The following is an 18,660-nucleotide window of genomic DNA, read 5'->3' on the forward strand; positions in this document are numbered from 1 at the left end:
AAATCAACAAAGGGCACATCATTTTTGTTTCTGTTCTGGGCTAGGAGTGCTTCCAGCAGTCCTGACAGTGGAGGAGTGGCACTGTGGGAGGCATTTTACTCTATTTCTGTAGAAAACAACACCAAGGGAAGGAAGCACGCCGGTCAGATCAGCTTCCCTTCCCGGCCAACAGGTACTTGGCAGTTCTCCAAGTTGTAGGATTTTTGTAAGAAATATGTACTTTTCCATTTTTACTAATGTAACAATGATTATGTCTTCAAACTACCAAATAGTTATGATCTCCTGTGTGATCCTAATGCCAGAAAGCAATATTTGTTCTTTTGGAGAAAGTATTTAGCCAAAACTACCCTAAAATTCTAGTACTGAAAGGGCCTTGGCAGGATCAAACTATTGCAAATCTTGTTTCTGATTTTCAAGGTTAAAGCATATACAGGACTTGTTACATGATCCATTTCATTCTTTGATTGGTTCTTCTCTTTAATCTGTTTTCTGTAAAATGCTACCTTATTTTGTTATCCAAATGTTTGAAAACAAATGTAGCCTTTTCTTCTTTAGGTTAAAACAGTCACATTAGCTCAACTTATGTCCAATTCCAATATTCAAATAAATTACCTTACAATTTTCTTTTATCATCTTTTCCAGTTTTTACATATAACTCCTAAAACTTGAAGATTAATACTGGAATCCTGTGGTAGAAAGGGCCTGAAACTGTGACACAGAGATCTGGTAGTAAAGCACTTACTGGAGGCAAATCCATACATGGCTCTCCATCGCTGGACATATGGCCTTCAAGGGTTGTGAGCACTTTCCCTGGAATCACACTTTACAAAGTTCTCACACTTTGTAGGGAACATAGAGGCCTTCCATGTAGAGAAATATATGTATTTAGTTATGGTATTACAAAGAGGCAGTCTTCAAAAGGAAAAAGGACTTCAGGTCTTATAATACGTCAGAATCAACTAGTGATTACAAATTGCATTCCTTATTTAACTAACCTTATTAGCTCCCTGCTCTTCTATGGAAGGTGTGCAGGCCCCCATGTCCCAAGGTCAAGGTGGGTCCGTTGTACTTGAAAGCCTGAGGGGCGCCCCCTCCAGCAGCCTATCCTAACCAGCACGAGATGATTACTCATGGCCATCCACAGATGTGCAGCTACTAACACTTTACCCAGTGATGAACTGCCGGCCTATCCCCAACTTGGTTGTTTACCATGAGAAGAAAAAAAGCAATAAAAAATAGTCTTAAGTGGATCTCCCACACTATTGATGGCCTGAGGCGCTGGGGAACTTTAGGATTAAAGGCTCATTCTTCCAGCATGGTAGAAAAAGAAACAAATAGTAGCTAAAGTACTGTCGTTTTAATCAGCATCCTCAGTACAAGAAAAAAAAAATCAGTTCAGGAACTATTTGAAGACGATGTTAATCTTTTGGCTCATGAAAGGAAATATGTGTTCTGTGACTGCTCTGCTGAGAAGGGTGTGTGTGTTATGTTAATATGGTAGAAAAGTATTGCTGCAAAGAGCTGATATAAATTTGCACGACTTAAGCTTGAAATAATAGATTTCAAATGTCCCTCAAAGAGAAATTCATTAAGAATGAGGAACAAATTTTTCAAGCCATTATTAATTACATAACAAATGTAGTAACAGTGCTTTCTGTGTGTGTGACCCAAATCAACACGGTGTGTGTAGGTTTTGCACACAATTAGATGTCTTCGCGTGCCAGGCCTACAACCCTGTGGGAGAAAACCGCAGGTGAGTTGTGAAGACCCAAGGCTCTGAGACCCTGGGCCCAGCCTGGGCCGCGTGCTGCCACCCTCTTTCTTCGTCTGTCTGCTGCGCTCATTTGTAAGTAATCGTCCAAGTGTTTTTATGTATCTTGCTGGCTATAGGTCCTTAAAAATGATGCTGAGAAGTGAAGATGAGAGTGAAGACGGTAAAGGAAGCTTCTGGAAGAGGAGGGAGGCAAGCCCAGAGGAAGGGGTGGAAGGGCAGGTATGCCACCTGAAAACCCCATGGATCCTTCACTTGTCTCCAGACAAAACGAAAACGTGCAATTCATCAGCAACGCGTAGCCTCAGAAAGTACTGGGCCTGATCAGATAAGAAGGCTGTTATGTTTTGGCTGGATGCAGTGGCTTAGGCCTGTAATCCCAGCACTTTGGGAGGCCGAGGCAGGTAGATCACCTGAGGTCAGGAGTTCCAGACCAGCCTGGCCAACATAGTGAAACCATGTCTCTACTAAAAATACAAAAATTAGCCAGGTGTGGTGGTGGGCGCCTGTAGTCCCAGCTACTTGGGAGGCTGAGACAGGAGAATCACTTGAACCCAGGAGGCGGAGGTTGCAGTGAGCTGAGATTGCACCACTGCCCTCCAGCCAGGGCAACAAGAGTGATACTCCATCACACACACACACAAACAAACCCAGAAGCATGTTTCAAGGTATTCAATTTTCTTTAAAAATATTCCAATCTATTATACCCCACCCCAAAAGGGAACTTTGAATTTTACTCCTGATTTATTTTGGATTCAGCATGGTTTCTATGCCCGCCCCAGCCCCAGCCCTCACTATGCCACTGAGGGAAAAGTGTGTCTGTAATGAAAGCATCGTCTTCAGCCCTCATCCTGCACTTCCTCAGATCTCACCTGAAGCCAAAGCATCCAAGAGCAAGGCTGGAAACCCAAGCTTACTATGTTTAACCCACACAGTTTGGCTTTTGTCTCTTACTTTTTTATATTGTGGGCTCAGCTAGGATTGAAGTGTCCATTTTAACAGCAAATATCTTTCTTTCTTAGTGATTTAAATCAGTTGACTGTACCTTGCTTAAATCCAGTTTCTCACAAAATAGAATAAACAGCAAATGGTTTTATGACTGTAGCAAATGATTCTTAGAAATTTTCCCTTTGATAAATATTGTTTCTACCCATGTAGACATGATATGGCGATTTGGAGAGTGACATTAGCTTAGGATCAAATAGGATTCCATGACTGAGAACAGAAGAAAGATTCTTTGTTTTCTTTTTCTTTTTCTTTTCTTTTCCTTTCTTTCATGGAGTTTTACTCTTGTTGCCCAGGCTGGAGTGCAGTGGCATGATCTCGGCTCACTGCAACCTCCACCTCCAAGGTTCAAGTGATTCTCCTGCCTCAGCCTCCCAAGTAGCTGGGATTTCAGGCGCCCACCACCATGCCTGGCTATCTTTTTGTATTTTTAGTAGAGACAGGGTTTCACCATATTGGCCAGACTGGTCTCAAACTCCTGACCTCAGGTGATCCGCCTGCCTCAGCCTCCCAAAGTGCTGGGATTACAGGCATGAGACACTATGCCCAGACAAAGGAAGATGCTTTCTTAAGTTTCACACTGGCACTTGAACTCTTATGAATTCAAGGAGTCTCGGGTCCCAAATAAATTGTTTGGCTCTTTTCCTAGGCTTTGTTAAGCCTTCTGAAGTATTATCTTAAGAATCTTCCATCTCTAAAAAAAAAATAAACAAATAAATAAATAAAAATTAGCTAGGAATGGTGGTGCATGACTGTGGTCCCAACTACTCAGGTCACTGAGAGAGGAGGATGGCTTGAGAGCAGGAGGTTGAAGCTGCAGTGAGCTATGATCACACCATTGCGCTCCAGCCTGAGCAACAGAGCAAGACCATCTCTAAAAAACAAATTTTTTTTTCACTTAACAATTCAGGATATCTCTGGCAACACAGTGCATGTCAGTCTATTACAAAAGGAAAATGTGTAGCTGTTACAGGGATGTAACAACAGCAGGGATAATGTAATGATAAAAGGGGGGGTGTTGCTAGCACTAGATGAGATGAGATTGCAGGGGAAAGCTTGCCTCCAACCTCCACTTCTCGCAAGGTCCAGACAGTTTCTGTATAGTCACAGCCATCCGTGTACCATCTGGAGAACAAGGTGAGCCCTTCTCTCACAGATCACGGGATATGGCCACTCACTGGAGACTGATGCTCGTCGCTCTGATTGGTCTTCGGTTTAGGCTAACGCTCATCATAGAAAGAGCATTTGTTGATTTAAATTCCACACATGCTGCTATCACAAAATGAGGGGAAAAACGTTTTTCTCAAAAGTCGTGTTAGCCAAGATGGTTTGTTTATTAATTCTGGAACTCTCTACATCTATTTTAACTGTCTGCAAGTAACCCTGTGCCCAACTTGCTAATCAATTTTTTTGGACTGTTAGCTTTATAGACCAAAGATAAAGTACAGTGTTTTCTTTGGAGAGTACAGTCCCCTGGATAGCCTTGGTGGATTTCCCTTAAAATGGCTGGGCAACCTTAAGGGAGCTGCGTATGTAAAATGCTTGGCTGTCAAGTATTAGCGTGATTGTCCTTGCATTTTCCTAACCCAACTGCATGTCCAGTGATATCTGACCTTTGGCGTTGTGGTTCACAGGAGCCACTTTTAACAACTGGAAGGTGTCTTATGAAAACCAAGCTCTAGCTTGAAACAGAGGTCAATGAAATCAGTGGATACCTCTTGTCTGGCTTCTCCTTTCCAATAACCAAGGGGGCCTTACCCTGCCATACAAGCTCGAGAGTCAGCTCTTTCCTCACCTAGTTCGTGCAAACAGGACCAGAGGCACAAAGACAGAAGCAGCACAGCATGGGAACACCAGCAGAGACCTGCAGGAGGTCACGGATGCAGGCCTGGTTCCCAGGCAGAGCCTGGGATGCCAAGCTGTAGCCTGGAATTTTTACAGCTGAGTTTTAAACCCCTGACACTGAGAGTTTATAATGGAAATGCTGCCAGACCTTTAACTATAGCGACGCCACTATAATATTTATAAGTACCTCATACTCTTTCCAAACACATGTGCTCATTACTGATGTCTCTGCTTCTGCCTCACTTCTGGGGGAAACTCTCTGTATAAACAAAACAGATTGGCTTGCTTATGCTTTCAAACGCTAATTGCTCTCTGTCTCTATCTGCTAGAAGAAAGCCAGCCCCAGGCCAAGCGATGCAGCCGGTCTGCTGAGCTTTGCGTAGCTGCGGTACCCATAATGCAGACTTCCTTTCTCACTCTCCCCACTGGAGTTAGTCAATGTGCACATCCTTTAGTATTTTCTTCTAATTATTCCCTTCAGTTATGCACCTGAGGGAGGCCTGGCTGGCGGATTGGAGACAACCCGTGAACCCACTACATCTGACAGGTTCTGACCGTTAGGCAGGCTCTAAGTAAACAGGGGACAAGGGGCTGCACATCAGTGAAAGGCCACTTGGAGTGCTGACAGCTTATCTGGTCCAACATAAGTAGGATTCCAGGGAAACTGATTGCTTAATAGTGATGAGGAATGACAAGGATTTCCTAACTCTTCGACGGACCCCACAGCAATTGTATGTCTGGAAACAAAGTCATGCTGAGCCACTGAGCTGTGAGACACACACATGGCCTGCAGGTGAGAAGGAGACAAAGGAGATGCATCCCCCTCTGAACTGTTGGTCTGGGAAGCCAGCTCCTCATTGCCACTCAGGTCACCAGACGCCCACCTCTGCAAGGTGGAATGCAGAGCAGCACTGTGGACACTCACGCTGCCACCGGCTTTGGTGCCCAGCCCTCAGAATATTCCTGGAGCTAAATACAGACTCTCCTGTGGTCTAATGCCCTCAGACGTTCAACCACAAGTGAATCAGGAATGGGAAGTAAAGATGTGTAGACAGTAATTTCAGTGCTGAATTCCAAGGTCATGAAAAGAAGCAAGTGAGGAATGTACCTTCAGCCGATTCATCGGGCCCCTGGGCACCCCAGGGATACAGCCGGTGTGTAGCCAAGGCTGGCCATGGGAGCATCATCACACACACCCATGCCAGAGCAGGCCACATGGCAAGATGATGCATTCAGGCTGTGTCAGATAGCAGAACTGCAGCTTACATTCACCAGTTAAGTGCTGTTGGGGTTTCAGATGAGAAACCCAATGTGGATGGTTTCTCTTGACAAGCCCCAGACACATGGAACTACAAGAACACACAGGAATTAACTTATTCAGAAGACATCCTTCCAGAGTAAGCTATCCAAGCAGATGATATGCAGTGAACTGAGGTGAAAGGGCTCCCTAACAGTACCAGTGCTATAATACACAGAAGACACCATCCAGCACGTTGACCAGCTGAGCACCTGACAGGAAGTAAGTTAGTGATGAGAGGTAAGAACTTACGCATCTTGAGTGAAGAGACTGCTGCATGTATGGTGTCTGGGGCATTTTGCCTTGAAGTTAAGCAGCGGGGCTTTGGGGACCAGCCAACAAAAAGTTGCAAATAATGCTGGTCACTGAGTGGTGATGTCTGCACACTGACACTGCTGGAGAACTATGTGGCCAGTGGCCCCATTATCAAATGAGAGGAAATTGTCTTGAGGGATGATCAGACCATTAATATCAATATCACATTGGTGTTTTTAGTGTTGAATAAATGGAATTAGCTGGGCTGGCATTTTAGTATTAGGCTACAGAGAGAGAGATAACTATGCAACAATTTCACCTACTCGAGATTGCTCACAGAACCACATGCATCCATTCTATATCACTGACCCTTTCTTCCCGGAAATCCCTGGCATTATCAGAACCACGAACTAATTCAGTTACTATTATTTGTTGGGCAATTACTGGGTTTAGTATATAAGAGCACTCTTAATGAGAACAAAATTTGCCTTTACCACTGAATGGAAAGGCAATAATACAGTAATTTGATACAGAGCCTCCTACAGAAAATGTAACATGGAGAGAATACTTATAAATATGTCTGGTCACAAGGAAAGATCATACCTTCCTTGAAGATATGATCCACACAAGAAATGTGTGAAGGAACATCAATTTCTTCTCTTTATTTCTACTTGGAGGCAACAAATGTATAAAGGAACTCAGGCAATCACTCACCTTCCAGGAAAACCACCAAGACCTCCTGAGTGGAGTCTGACCTCTGGATTTCAGAGCCCCAGTGACACCAAGCTGAGGAGGGGGTTAGGGGACTGTGGACACTCACATTAGCCTGGAGCATGTGGGGTGGGGTATTTGTGGTGGTCAGGCCCTGCCACAAATGTGGTAGCTGTGTTTGCATGCTGGAGCCTCCACACCTGCCCTGGGACAGAGCTGTTCCTACAGTCCCCACAAAGTCTAATTTAAGCTCTGTGTTTTGCAACTAGTCTATATTTGAATAGTTGATTTCAGATAACCCTTGAAAACAGGAAGCAAATGCTATAATTTTAAAGAACTATTTGGCAATCAACCTATGAAGAATAACAATCCTAGATTTTTAAGTGTGGGAAGAAATATCCTCAGAAATTTAATGTTAAAACTTTTCTGTTTCTTCCTGTAGTTTGTCAGCATTTACTGTGGCAGACATAGGAGAAAGAGTAAAGATTTAAAGTTGCCTAAGCAAATAAATAATTGAAAGAGTCCATAGTCCTTCTTCTCAAGAAAGGCAGCACGATGAGGAATCACTTTATTCCAATTTCAAAACCTTTTCAAATAAAGAAAACAGAAGGGAGCATTTTGCGAAGGCAGAATCTAGAGCTAATGTAATCATCATGTTGAATATGAAAGAAAAAAACATTAAAATGAAGGAGAACACGTTAGCGTCTTTCCCTTGAAAACACTGCCATCGTGGCAGAGAAGTCATGAAGTGCAGAGGCTGCATTTACAGGGAGCCTGACTTCCAGCAAGGGAGCCTCCTGAGTGAGACAAGACCACCTGCTCCAAGCAGGAGCTCACCCTTCAGGCCACACCTGCCCAGTGGTGTCCAACAGCACAGCAGCTCAGGGTGAGGAAAGCCAGACAGGTGAACTCAAGAAATTCTGTTCAAGTGTGTAGGTACCAAATTCAAACATGTTACATAAACTATTAATATCTGAGCTAAACAAATAATGAGCTGGTGGAAATCTAGCCGACACACTTGTGAACTTCTCCTCCTTCCCATACCACACATGAAATGTGGGTTACCTGCCCCAGCCCAAAGGCCTCCCCTCCAGAAGGAGCTACTGATGTACCTGGGTGGCCTCCCTGCTGTGCAGTCTTCAGACCTTACACCTGACACCTGGCCTCAGTCGTGCGGAGGAACACAGGCGCATGCACAGCCACGTGGGGAAGCAGCGGGGCATTTGAGGAGTCACTGCCTGGAGAGACTGCTGCCCTCTCTTTGTTTTTAGAAAGAAACGTGCTATTCTGAAATCTCTCTCTGGGGAATTACAGCAAGTCGGCTGAGGAGCAGATCTGGGGAATGAGGAGCCCCAGATGCAAAATTTGAATAGAATCCTTTTCTGAACATAGCTGGTGATATGATAAGCATGTACTAAAAACATTTCCACTTAACTTCGAGCTTCGCTAAGACCTCTTCCCCTACTGCTGATCCAATGACACACTTCAATCCAGCAGTCAGATGCCAGCCTTTGCAAGACTTGATAACATTGAGATAAACCTCACAAAAAATGCATCTCCCTCCCTGTAAAGGTTGAAAGAGGAATTATCCTAGGTGGGTGTGGTAGCCTATGCCTCTAATCCCAAGTACTGGGGAGGCTGAGGTGGGAAAATTACTTTACGCCGGGAGTTCAAGGCTGTAGTGAGCTATGATCGTACCACTATATGCCAGCCTGGGCATCTCTTAAAAAAAAAAAAAAAGATTATGCTAAAGATGGAAAGGAGTTACTCAGAAAAGTGAGCCTCTCCCCTGCCTCTCCTTCTCTTCTGCACTCTAAGAAGGACTCTTCCAGCTCACAGCAGAGCCAAGGTTCTTCTAGTGGCCATGTAGCTGCATGAAGAAACAGCCCCAAAACAACTCTCTTAAACAAATAAACACTCCAGTGCTTGCACTTTATGTTCCCAATCTCTGCCACCATTAATCACATTCAGAGTTTGTCTTTAAGAGCCTGCAGTGAAGGAGTGAGAGGTGGGAGGAAAGGAAGGAAAATAAACTCCTGAGCCCAGTTAGATCCGAGAGGCACAGGGAAGATGGAAACCCGCCTCGCCTGCCAAAACTGACTTCTGGATGCCGGTGAGAGGTGCCCACGATGGAAATGAGGGGATGGTTTCAAACAGAAACCAACAGTGAGCCCAGAGACAGCACTATCATTTCAGCGTCACCCAAACGTCAGTAGGAAGCCCAGTATGGGGCTGACAGCGCTTCATGCACATATGTATATGGCTACTGTTGAGGAAAAAACTCTGGGAAACACAAATGTGAGTTGGTTAAGGCCACGTCCAAATAGACACGAATCTCGACTTCAGGGACGCAAGAATGAGGAGGAGGTCTCGTGCTCAGGCCGCCCCAGCCTTACACCACCTGCTTATCAAGTCTGAATCAGACGGGGAGAGGAGTCTGTTGTTCCATCGTCTCCCCCAGCTGGGAGCGGAACAAGGAGTCAACAAAAACCCTTCAGCTTTTTATCTGCTGTTTGTGATCATTTCCTTTCCATTTTTCAAAACTCCAAATTCCCTTCAGACCCTAAATAACTTCATCATCATTTTCACATTTGCAAATGAAACATTCTGTTCCAAAGAAATCTAAGTGAGTGTGAGGTCACTGGGTTGCCCGGGGCCATCTTCCACATTGCAGTGCTGGGAGACCATCCTGCAGGGAGCCAGGCTGGGCACCATTGTGTATTTTTTGTGTATCCTGCTCATGACACTGAATGTTCCTGATTTATAGCAGTTAGTGAAACAATGGAACATTCTTCTTTTGCCTTTGTTGTTGTTATTGTTCGAAAAACTACCAATTGCTTTTTGGCTGAAAACTGTCTTGCTGGGTGTCAGAGAACACAATTCAAGTGATGAAAGCTAACTGAGTTGTTGTATGTTTAATGCCCCAACAGGATCTGCAAACCAAAGGTTAACATGGGCCAACGGGTTTATCACCAACTTATGGATATCCTCGGCTTAATCAAAGATGCATCTACTAGCTCACACCCTTCCCAGAATCTCACCCATTGTTAGGCAAGAGAACAAGAAAATAGACGTTTAAACAAACATCTTCTTGCCTAGACCTTTGATACAGACTTTCAGCCTTACCCCTAATAATAAAATCACCCTTAGAAACTGGCTGTGTGCCTTACTGATTTAGTGATCTCTTCCCCATGAAACCAAAGCGACTGAAATTCATCATCCTGATAGATCTCACTTCAAAGTTCTATACCTCTGCACACTGAGCCTTGAGTGTGTATCCTCCTGGGAATATTTGTAAGTTGAAGCCATAACAGAGAAACAAACCAAAGTGAACTGAACAGCTAATAGAAAAAGGTCTGTTGTTACAATACATCAGAGTTACTGAAACAGCACTTCTGTAGCCTGGAGTAAGGTTCACTACATAGGATTTACTGGCTTTAATGGTGGGGGGACAGTTTACAATGTTCTAATATAGTTTTCAATTATGTTCTATAATGTTCTAGTAGAATTTTTCATGTGTAAACCCACATTGAAATCCTAAATTATCTTTATACTCGTCAAGGACAGAAGCTCAGGGGTTTCTCGACACATTACACATGCACTAATCAAGAGACAACTGTCTGCTCCAGAGAACATTATTATGTTTTCTGATGTGCCTTTGATGTAAATGAAATGTAAGCTCAAGCGGCCTCAACTGTGGAGTATTGTAGACATCCAAAGGGCCGGGGGCTTCATATAATCTTACATTGCGTCTTCAGGCTGTGAATAATATACATTCTCTCTGATGTCATATCCACAGCAGTTAAGAGCAACTTCTATGTAGATAATGTTCTGTGAGTACAAACCTGACCACGAGATGTGCTTTCAGTTCTGCATATGGAAAGACTCAGCTGTCAGACGTGGCTAAGATTTCAAGACCAAAATTAAGCAATGGGCCATGGGATGCAAAGGAAAGAGGAAAAAAAGCTGAGCAAGATGTTGGGGGAAGAATGGGAATGGGGTGTATTTTGACTGAATGAGTATGGATTTGCTTATTGGATCATGCCACACCACTTTCCCTAAGTGTGCATTGAAAAGTTGGCTACAAGTATACGTGAGATGTGAGTATTCTGTAGCTTAAAAAAAATCTCCCTGAGACTGTACTTGTTGAAACTTTCTGGACAATCATTCAAATTTTAAATTTATGTTTAATTTCAGTAAATTGTATTACAAAAAATAAAGATGTTAGATAACTGGGATTTTTGCTTACCTAGCTAGACTCCAGGTTTTTAGCCATCCATCCAAATGTTATGTGCTACATGAGGTAAAGTGCAAGATCTTATGGTGTGGCTTCTAATCATATTGGAAGTAATTTCACTTCACACATTCCTTCTCATTCTTCAATTTAAAAAAATATACGTGTGAACCTGATAAGAAAGTAACTGCCATACACTAAATCATGGTTTCTGAAAATGGAGGCTAGACAGATTACTGTGAATCTCTGAATCTCTTTTAATTGTATAGGAAACTTTGTGTTTGTGTTGTAATGTGCATATGTGAATTTTCCTAGAGAGAAGGGACTGTTCTTCCCTTAGCTATCCAAGGGTCACCTTGCCTTAAAAAGAGTAAGAGCCCATTAACCCTTTCCTTTTACTATAACCATTTCAATACATGATGTTTTTATTCTGTCTATTCACTTACTTATTATCCAACTAATATTTATTGATTGTGTGGAGTGAAAAGAGTCACAAAGTCAGTAAATTTAAAAGGAGACCTTTATTTCTGAGGCAGTTACAACATGCAGGCAGGAAGCAAAGTCTCAGGCTAAACTAGAGAACCTTGCTTCAGGGAGAAGGAAGAAGAGACAGGTAAATATGCTAAACGGAGCAGCAGGGTGTACATATTTAACAGGATATGAGAAAAGTTTATGAATATTCATGAAGAGGACCCATGCACAGCTCTGGGCAGCCAGCTGATCTAAGCCGAGTGGTCTTTGAGCCTTTCATTCCCTCAAGCTGGCTTTTGAGAAAATCTAGTCGTGATTAGTAAGGGGAAGGGAGCTGGAAGAAAATGGGATGTGACCAGACTCCCATCCCACCATGGCCAGTGATATGGTTTGGCTCTGTGTCCCCACCCAAATGTCATATGGAATTGTAATTCCCCATGTTGAGGGAGGGACCTGGTGAGAGATGATTGGATCATCGGGGCAGATTTCCCCCTTGCTGTCCTCCTGGTAATAAGTGAGTTCTCACAAGAGCTGATAGTTTAAAGTGTGTGGCACCTCCCCCTTTGCTCTCTCTCTCTCCTGCCACCGTGTGAAGATGTGCTTGCTTCCCTGTCACCCTTCTGCCATAATTGTAAGTTTTCTGAGGCCTCTCAGTCATGCTTCCTGCACAGCCTGTGGAACTGTGAGTCAATTAAACCTCTTTACTTCATGAATTACCCAGTCTCAGGTAGTTCTTTATAGCAGTGTGAAAATGAACTAATACAGCCAGGAACTTACAATTTGGGGTTCTTTTAGCCAAAGGAGGGCCTGTTAATCTGCCAGAGGGGTTAAGGACTTTCATTTCAGCTTCAAGTGGCTATGTAGGATCCACTGGTAGGTAAGACACATATATCCCCTGTCTGAGGGGTTCTTTGGGCTAATTTGGAAGTGCAGATGGAAAGAAATACTATGGAAGAACTTCCATTTACTAAGCAAACAGATGGGACTTTCTACCTCAGACCAGGGTAGCAGGGAAGATTTCTGAGCAATATCCGATGGTCTCAAACTATTAAAGCTACTATCCTTAATGATCCACAAATTATCCTATCTTCAACCCCTTCAGGTTGGCTCCTCAGTCCTTTTGACAAAACCCCAGAAGGCTTTGCAAGTATTCTTGATTTCTTGAATGGCAAGATGTTCTGGTCTTGTCTTGCACATTTCCTGCCCCAGACCTGGAATTAGCCGTCCTCAAAGGGGCACTGGAAATGGTATTTATTTACCAGGCTCTGTTGCCCAGGCTGGAGTGCAATGATGTGATCTCAGCTCACTGCAACCTCCACCTCCTGGGTTCAAGCCATTATCCTGCCTCAGTCTCCCAAGTAGCTGGGACTACAGGCATACACCACTATGCCTGGCTAATTTTTGTATTTTTAGTACAGACAGAGTTTCACTATGTTGACAGGCTGGTCTCAAACTCCTGACCTCAAGTGATCTGCCTGCCTTGGCCTCTCAAAGTGCTGAGATTACAGGCATGAGCCACCGCACCCAGCCGGCAATGATATTTAGATATCACAGTCTAGATGCTAGGGATTCAAAACTCAATATTTTAAAATCACAAGAGGAAACTCAACCTTTGTACATGAGAGGTTTAGTTTCCAAAATCTTAGAGTCAGATAAAGATGGTGTTATAGGATGCAGCATGAAATAACAGGAAGGAAGTAGATGGATGTAAATCCACACTTAAAGTCCATCAGCTTGGAATCCCTCAGCCTCTTAGGCTGACTCCACATGTCCAAATGGAGATACCATTACCTCCTTTAGGATCGTACTTGGGATTAAATGAGGAGATGTCACTACAGTAGCAGGCACCTCCTATATGACTCAATATACCATATTTCATTGAACTTGAAAGGCCATAGATTATGAAATGCCCTTCGACTTCCATGGCCTGGCATTGCTATTAGAATAAAGGCCATGCCCTGACCATCCCCCTAGAGCCCGTGTGGCCACCCAGCACCTTTAGTCTCATATCCCAGAACCCTTCTGATGGTCTGGGGTCCAGCCTCCCTGGCTACTCCCAGCTCCAGGCCTCTGCACAGGCTGTTCTCCCTGCTGGAAGCATTCTTCCTAGGGGTCACTCCTCTCCTTGTTCAGATTTCACTTAAAATCACTCTATCTAGCATGGAAAAGAAAGTACTTTTTTGTTTTTATCCCCTCTGAATGTGGGCTTCTAAACCCATGATATAAGAGATTGTTTTTTAACCTGGGTTACCAGATAATTTCTTTCCGCTTTCATCTAAATATAATACTCTGACTGAAGTTTCTGTTTAGAACTTAAAAATTTAAAAAGTCAAACTTTGTATAAGTGCCTGTTAGAAAGTGCCAACTACCTGAGTGTTCTAAAGCCCTTTCTTTAAAGCATTATCAATTACATCAATGAAATATCATTTTTATCATAGCAGCGGAAATTTCAGAAACCAAGATTATTTATTTTCCCAAATTTTAGTAACAGCATTAGGCCATTTTTTAAACAATGATGAAAGCAATTATAAAATGTTCTTATGGAAATTAATCTAGAACCATCTCTAAAATGGTCACAAATCTTGCAAGCTCCAGAACTATATGTCACAGGGAGCAAATACTGAATCCCCTCCTTATTAGCTGTGGGTCCAAGGGAAAACTACTTAGCCTGTCTGGACATCAGTTTTCTCTGCTAAAAACTGAGTATAACAATAATTCTTATCTTATAAAATTGTCATAAGGATTAAGTAAAACAATGCCGTCAAGGCAAATAGAACATTGCCCAGGACTTCTGCTTCCAACCGAGAGGGAATAACAGGCTGATTTACCCTCCTGGCTGAAACAGCAAAAATCCACACAAAACATGTGAAAGAAAAATTCTAAGACACTGACATCAGACAACAAAGAACGTTAGCCCCTGAGGGACAGGGAACAAACCAGGGGAGCCCTGATACTGCCCAGCTGACTGCCTTGAGAGAGTTCTGGCCACGACATGCAAAGGGGAAACCCAGGCAGAGAGCTGGTAGACACCTGAGTTGAGAAGAGGAAGCTGAGATTTTGCATAGACCAAGAAGGCTAGCATTGGCAGAGCTGGAGAGGAGAGGAACTAAAGAAATACACAGACGGTCTCGCTCATGTGTTAAATGAGGACTGATCAGTGCAGCATGGCTGGGCAAAATGCCATCTGAAAGAAATAGAAGTAAGAGTACCCTACTCCCACGTGGGCTGGGAATAGTGTCTGTCCCCACCAGCCAGAATGGAAAAAAACACAACTCACCAGGAATCGGACCAAGTACTCAAAATGGTATTAATTCCATAGTAGGAAACAGTTATCCCTAAATTGAGTACTATCTGGCCCCACCTAAAACTTAAAAGCAATACCCAAAGGAATCAAACTCTTTCCAAGTAATTCAACTGCATTGAAGAACAAAGCTCAGAATATTATAGGAGTTTAAAATATCCAGTCTTCAACAAGATAAAATTCACAATGTCTGGCATCTAATTAAAAATTGTCAGTCACAAAAAGAAGCAGCAAAAATCTAAAATGATGAGCAAAATCAATAAATCAAAACCAACAACTGACATATATGTTAAAATTAGCTAACAAGGACACTAAAACAGTTAAATTAACTGTATTCCATATGTTCAAAAAGTTAAGTGGAGATATGGAAGATATTTTAAAAGACACAAATTAAATTTCTAGACATGAAAACTACAATGTCTGAGATAAAAATGTACTCGATGGGATTAACGGCAAGACAGACATTGTTGAAGAAAATATTAATGAACTTGAAAACAGGAATAGAAACTATTCAAAACAAAACTGAGGGAAAAGAGTTTTAAAATAGTTAACAGAGCATTATTGAGCTGTGGGACAACTTCAAAAGGTTCTTCTGTAAGTAAGTGGAGTTCTAAGAGAAGGTGATAGAATAGAAAAAGTATTTGAAGAAATATTTGGAAAAAATTCAGGTTTAATGAAAACTATAAATTTACATGCAGATTCAAGAAGCACAACAAAACTCAAGGCAAAAAATGAAGAAACCAGAGCAAGACATATCGTCATCAAATTGCTCAAAATCACTGATAAAGAGAAAATTCTTTAAAGCAGCCAGAGAAAACATTTTATTAAGGAGCAAAGATAAGTATGATAGCAGGCTTTTCGCTAGAAGCAATACAAGCAATACAAGCAAGAAGACAGTGGAATGACATCTTTAAAATACTGAAACAACAAACTGTTAATATAGAATTCTACACCCAGAAAAGGAAAAAAAAATTAAAACTTTCAAAGATGAAGGTGAAATAAAGATGTTTTAAGACCTACAAAAGCTGAAATAATTCATCGCCAGTGGATTTACACTATAAGAAATGATAAAATGAACTTTTTAAAGTATTCACTTCATTAAGAGAACATTATAGTCCTAATTATTTGTGGACTTAGTAACAGAGTTTCACATTATATGAAACAAAAACTAATAGAGCTGCAAGATGATTCATAAAAGAAAAAAAAACTAATAAGCTGGACCTCATCAGCATTTAAAGCCTTCCTCTTGTGAAAAGCACTGTTAAGAGAATAACAAGTAAAGCCACAGACTCAGAGAAAATATTTTCAAAATATATATTTGATAAAGGACTTGTATCCAAAGTACACAAAGAACTCTTAAAACCCATCAATAAGTAAATGAAAACCCCAATTTTAAAATGGGCAAAAGAACTGAACATTTCACCAAAGAAGATATTCAGATGACAAATAAACATTGAAAAGCTATTCAACATCATCTTTCACTTGGGAAATGAAAATTAAAACAACAATCACCACACACATAATAAAATGTCCTAAACCCAAAAAAGACTAACAATACCAATTTTTGGTGAGGATGTGGACCAACAAAAACTTCCATTCATTACTGGTGGGAATGCAAATGATACAGCAATGATAAAAGACAGTTTGGCAGTTTCTTGTAAATTAAACAGTCTTATTATCCAATCCAGCAATTATGCTTCTGTTCACCCTCCAAAAATGTGCGCACACATGTTTTAGAAGCTTTATCCATAATTGCCAAAAATTGGAAGCAACTAAGATGTTCTTTAGCAGGTGAATGGATAAATTGTAGTACAAACACACAATGGAATACTATTCATTGATGAAAAGAAGTGAATATCAATCCCCACAACAAACAACACTAGTGAAACTTAAGTGCATATTGCTGAGTGAAAAAAGCCAGTCTGAAAATGCTTCATGATTCCATTTACCTGATGATATAGTTTGGCTGTGTTCCCACCTAAATCTCATCTTGAAGTGTAGCTCCTGTAATTCCCACACACGTTGTGGGAGGGACCCAGTGGGAGAGAACTGAATCGTGTAAGCAATTTTCCCCATACTGTTCTCGTGGTAGTGAATAAGTCTCACGAGATCTGATGGTTTTATAAAGGGAAACCTCTTTCACTTGGATCTCATTTTTCTCTCATGTCTGTTGCCATGTAAGATGTGCCTTTTGCCTTCCACCGCGATTGTGAGGCCTCTCCAGTTACGTGGAACTGTGGGTCCATTAAACCTCTTTTTCTTTAAAAATTATACAATCTGCTGTATGTCTTTATCAGCAGTGTGAAAACAGACTAATAAACCTGACATTGTGGAAAAGGCAACCGTATAGATTGGAAAAACAAATTAGTGGTTTCAGGTGGTTTGCAGAAGATTAGGGTGGGTGTTGGAAGGTAAAGTACAGGAATATTTTTAGGTGGAAAGAGTATTCTGTGTGATACTGTAAGTGTTGGCTCAATGGCCCTACTCATTTTTCAAAATCATGGAAGTTTAGAGCACAGAGTGAACATTCATGTATGCAATTCTTTTTTTTTTTTTTTTTTTTTTTTGAGACGGAGTTTCGCTCTTTTTGCCCAGGCTGGAGTGTGCAATGGCATGATCTCGGCTCACTGCAACCTCTGCCTCCCAGGTTCAAGCAACTCTCCTGCTTCAACCTCCCAAGTAGCTGGAATCACAGGCACCTGCCACCCTGCCCAGCTAATTTTTTGTATTTTTAGTAGAGACTGGTTTTCACCATGTTGGCCAGGATGGTCTCTATCTCTTCACTTCATGATCCGCCTGCCTCGGCCTCCCAAAGTGCTGGGATTACAGGTATAAGCCACTGCGCCCGGCCGCAATTCTTTAAAAACATATTTAGGAGATCTGGGGCTCCCAGGATGAAATGTAGAATCATGACAGGGTAACAAAAGAATCTAACTACTTGATACATCTACAAAGCAATTTCATTGAGGTTCATCAGTGAAATGGTTGGAGGAAAAAGTGGTGGTCACCTAAGTTACTTTAGAAATGAATGGAGACTATAAGACTAAAGGTAGAAGAAACTGTCTATAGACTATACTCTAGCTGTTAAGGCTGCCTCCCATGTGAGCAAGGGTTAACAATTCTAATGTTGCTGTTCATGTACACTGGACAATTAAGTAAATGGATGGCAGATGGTAGGAGGAGGTTCCAAACTGCGGGGTCAAGAGGCTATAGACAAGCAAAGGGAAAGGCAGTATGTTCTACATGGTAATGGTGAGAGCTGGAGACATCAATATGAACTCATATTTAGCTTAATATAGATGCAGTTTGTTTCCTCTAGAAATATTTATACATAAGTGTTTAAATATGTTAGCATATACACCCATATTTCCTTACTCTGTAAAGGAAAGAGTTTAGAAGCAATGACATCCCACTAGCACCATGCACACCTAGCAACCAGACCTTGGTTTTAAATGCTGTTCTCCAATAAAAGAAACCAGAGTTCTTTGGAGAGATGGCTGATTCTAGGTGTGAGGTAAGAAATACACAGTATGAGCCAGGAACAGCTTGTGTTGCCAGAAGGTCAGGAAGTACAAAAAACAACAACAACAAAAAACCCACAGTGATGGACTATTACAGGGGGATACCAGCACTAACAGAAAGAGCTCCCAATGGCAAACATCAGAGCAATTTGAGCAACAAAATAAATACCCCCAAATGTAAAGCAAATATCCATGATTCCCTAATGATACAAATCAAGGATTGACTATATAAATACATGGAAAACAATA

The 18,660-nt window shown here is 41.9% G+C and overlaps 2 long non-coding RNA genes across 2 annotated transcripts in view; both read right to left on the reverse strand.

Annotated features, from left to right (window-relative positions):
- The window catches only part of LOC129486483 (uncharacterized), a 148,948-nt gene that overhangs the window by 18,158 nt on the left and 112,130 nt on the right, over positions 1–18,660 (reverse strand). The gene's annotated exons all lie outside the window — the stretch shown is intronic.
- The window catches only part of LOC129486482 (uncharacterized), a 19,830-nt gene continuing 1,952 nt past the window's right edge, over positions 783–18,660 (reverse strand). Inside the window, exon 3 of the long non-coding RNA XR_008659001.1 lies at positions 783–860. This is a non-coding gene — a long non-coding RNA (uncharacterized lncRNA). The remainder of the gene's footprint in view (positions 861–18,660) is intronic.

This window comes from Symphalangus syndactylus, chromosome 7 (genome assembly GCF_028878055.3).
Source record: "Symphalangus syndactylus isolate Jambi chromosome 7, NHGRI_mSymSyn1-v2.1_pri, whole genome shotgun sequence".
NCBI classification, from domain to species: domain Eukaryota; kingdom Metazoa; phylum Chordata; class Mammalia; order Primates; family Hylobatidae; genus Symphalangus; species Symphalangus syndactylus.